Source organism: Lontra canadensis, unplaced genomic scaffold, assembly GCF_010015895.1.
Source record: "Lontra canadensis isolate GAN:19392208 unplaced genomic scaffold, GSC_riverotter_1.0 scaffold94, whole genome shotgun sequence".
NCBI classification, from domain to species: Eukaryota; Metazoa; Chordata; class Mammalia; order Carnivora; family Mustelidae; genus Lontra; species Lontra canadensis.
This window is the reverse complement of record NW_022631088.1, coordinates 350,001-353,761: the sequence shown is the minus strand read 5'-3', so window position 1 is coordinate 353,761 and position 3,761 is coordinate 350,001.

Here is a 3,761-nt window from a genome sequence, read left to right as displayed (position 1 = left end):
AAGATCTGATTACGGTGCTGTCAAGAATTGGACGAGGATTAGAGTGGTATTGCAGAGTTAGGGGCTAGACATGATAACAGAAAAGCATGAACTTATGTTACAGGGTAGAAATTGACATACTTTTCCTGTAAAGGCCAAGCAGGCCACACAGTGTTTGTTATAACCACTCCACTCTGCTGTTGTAGTGTGTGCAAAAGCAGGCTTGGACGGTCCATAAAGAAATGACTGTGGCTTTGTTCCAGGGAAACTTGATTTACAGAAACGGGCAGTAAGCCAGATTTGGCTTGGGGGCTATAGTTTGCCCACTTTTCATCTGGAAGACTTGAGTTTCAGTTCTGCTACTTAAGTGGTTGTAGTCTTTACGTCTCCAAGATCTCATCTGTCAAATGGGCCTAATGACATCCAGGCTACCAGCTCCCAGGTGGTGAGGACGGCCTGAGATACTGTGAAACGCCTGTACAAACTCAGACTCACGGAATTCACAGCACTGTGCTCAGGGTAAGTCTTAAAACTACAAAATCTTAAAATCAGAAGGAGCCTCATTATCAACATTCTCCAATATCCTTGTTTTTGAAACGATGAAGTTAAGATTCAAAGAACTTAAGGTAGATGCTAAAGGTCACACAGTTAGCTGACAGCAGATGCAGAACAAAAATGTCATTGTAATGGGTACACACATTCTGAAGAAGCAGCAGCTCGTGGAGTGACCTTTCTAAACCAGGCAACTTCATGTCTCTTTATCTCTAACTTGGTGATAAATAATCACATTCTTCCTCTCCTACTTTGTACCTGCTCTGGGGAGCGTTGGGCTAGTTTTCTCCACAGGGAAGAGTGCTTCTCTAGGGCTGTGGGGTCCTAAAGGTGTGCTGAGGGGCTGAGAGGGCCTCTGTCTATGATATGTCCACTTTGTTCTCAGACCAGGCCATGGTAGGACAGAACACCCAAGTGGGTGCCTGGCCAGACCTTCCTGGTGGTGGTGTCATCTATGGAAAATTGCGCCTGGGAGCAACACACCTTCTGAATTCACCCAAACTGTTTAATTCAAGTGGTCCGGCCTGGAATACATTCCCAATGATACAAGTGCCAGACATCTCAGGGCAAGCTTGCCTCTCAGGCAGCTACTGCTGGAGAACAGGCCCAGTGCCCCCTCCCTCTGAGCCTCTGTTCTAGACCTCAGCATAAGAAAGGGATGGCCTGTCTCTCTTCCAGAACCACTTGCCTGTTTGTGAGCAAACTGAGGGTGATTAATCATTTCTAAGACAATGATATATTAAAAGTAACATTGACTTTTAGGCAACATGTTCTAGTGGCGGAGATAAAATATAGGAATAAGGAGACCAGACTCTGGCCTTAGCTCTGCCATTGAGCAAAGGCTAGGTCTTTTGCCTACCTCTTCCCATCTCTGGACCTCTGTTTTCCCAATTAGGCTTGATGACATTTAAGGCCTTTCCTCCACAGTTTAGTTTGTTCCTCTCCAATTCTATGTTTTGGTTATGTTGATAAATTGAGGGCTCACTATGTCGGCAGAAGGTTTTCCAAAAACGTTTAAGTCACTGCCAATGTTGAAGTGCCTAACATCCTCTTGGGCAGACAATGGAGGACATGATGAATTTCTGATGAATAGCAAAGCGGTAGGTGTTAAGGGTGAGTCAGAAATGGGAGCCTGGAATGGTGAAGGAATATTTTTTAGCAAAGGCCAAACTTTCTGCAGTATAGAATTCGAGCCCAGCATTAGTCGGCAAAGTAAGAAAACACAGCACTTTTAAAAGGTGGTAGAAGTTAGATATGCTAATAGAAAGGCAGGATATAGAGGTAAATACCAACATGTCTTTGCTGGGGGCAGTCCAGTTGGAAGAGCGTGCTTCATAGAATCAGAAGGTGATTTGAGATAAATAACTTTGCACATGATGAAGGATGTCCTTGAGCGCCGGAATGGAGAACTTGGACATGTCTTCTAGAGGGAGTCACCGTCTGAGTATTTCTGGATAGTTGAATTTAGGAACAGCCCTGTATTAAGATTATTTGACAGCAGTCTTTCGAACAGATTGGGAAAAATAAATTATAATAAAGCAGGGACTATTTGAGCAGCTATGGAAACAATACAGGTGTGAGATAAGATGCTGGTAGTGGTGAAAATAGACAAAGGTAAAAAATGTTACTGATGAAGAATGGACAGGACTTGGCTGTCTTATGAGGTCTGAAACTTAGCTCAAGAAAGTTAACAATTCTAGAGTTTTGTGATGACAATAACTCAATTGCCCTGCATACATATACATATATACAAGTAAATATATATGTATACATGCGTGTGTGTGTGTGTGTGTGTGTGTGTACTTGATATGGGAAGACTGCTAGTGTATAATCCTAGGTATTAATGTTGTGTGACAAGACATTTATTTTATCTATACATGTTATCACATAATGCCACCCAGAAGAGAAGTATCCTGGCAGAATTTATTTCTCTATAACGATTTAAGGACGATATTGATTTCTAATTTGAAAAATGCACTGAACTGCACCTATTTCTCAGGTTATTAATTTTTAGATCATTCTTTCTTCATCTTTATCAATATCCCACTAACGTCTTATGACTCTCTTCACGATGAGGTGACTTGGTCTGTGTCATTTGTTCATCAATTCTTTTAAAGCCACAATCTCCAATTTTTTTTTTTTTTTACAATTTGATGGCTGTAGTACAGTCTAGTATATAGTATAGTATGACCATAATTAATTTTAAAACATTTGAATCACCCCCATAAAAACTCCATAACTGTTTGCAGTCACTTACCTTCAATTTCCATGATCCTGGGCAAACACTAACCCAATAATTCTGTCTCTATGGTTTTGTCTATTGGGAGTATTTTGGACAAATACAGAATCATGCACTATGTGATCTTTTATGGATGCCCTTTTTCACTTACCTAATGTTTTCAAGGTTCATCTATGTTGTCGCACATATCAGTGTTTCATTCCTTTTCCTGATCAAATAATACTCATTGTACTGCTATACAACATTTGCTTCTTCCCTTATCAATTCATTGACATTTGGGTTCTGTCCTCTTTTTTTTTTTTTAGTATTATGAATAAAGCTGCTATAGAAATTTATGTGCAAATTTTGTGTGTATGTATGTTTTATTTTTCTTGTGTATATACTTAGAAACATTGGGTCACGTTGTAACTCCAGGTTTAACCTGTGAACTCCTGCCAGACTGTTTTCCAAAGAAGATGCATCATTTTATAGTCTCATGAACACCATAAGAGGTTTCCAATTTCTCACGTCCTCTCCAGCAAGTGTTATTAACTATCTTTTTGATGATAGCCATCCTAATGGATGTGAAGTGGTATTTCAACGTGGCTTTTTTTTTGCAGTTCACTGATCACTAATAATGCTGAGAGATTTTTATAAGCTTATTTATCCATTTGTGTATCATTCTTGGAAAATTGTTTATTTAGATATTGTATCTATTTTTAAGTGTTATGTTCTTTTCTATCATTGAATTGTAAAAGTTCTTTATTCTACATACAGACACGTGATTTGCAAATATTTTTCCCTTTTGTGAGTTGTCTTTTGAATTTTTTGATGGTATCCTCTGAAACAAAATATTTTAATTCTGATGAAGCCAAATTTACCTGTTTTATCTTTCATTGCTTATCTTTTTGGTGTCATACCTAACACAGCTTTGACCAACACCAGGTCCTAAAACTCACTCATGTGTTCCTTGGAGTTTTGTAGTTTTAACTCCTATTCTCACATCATAACT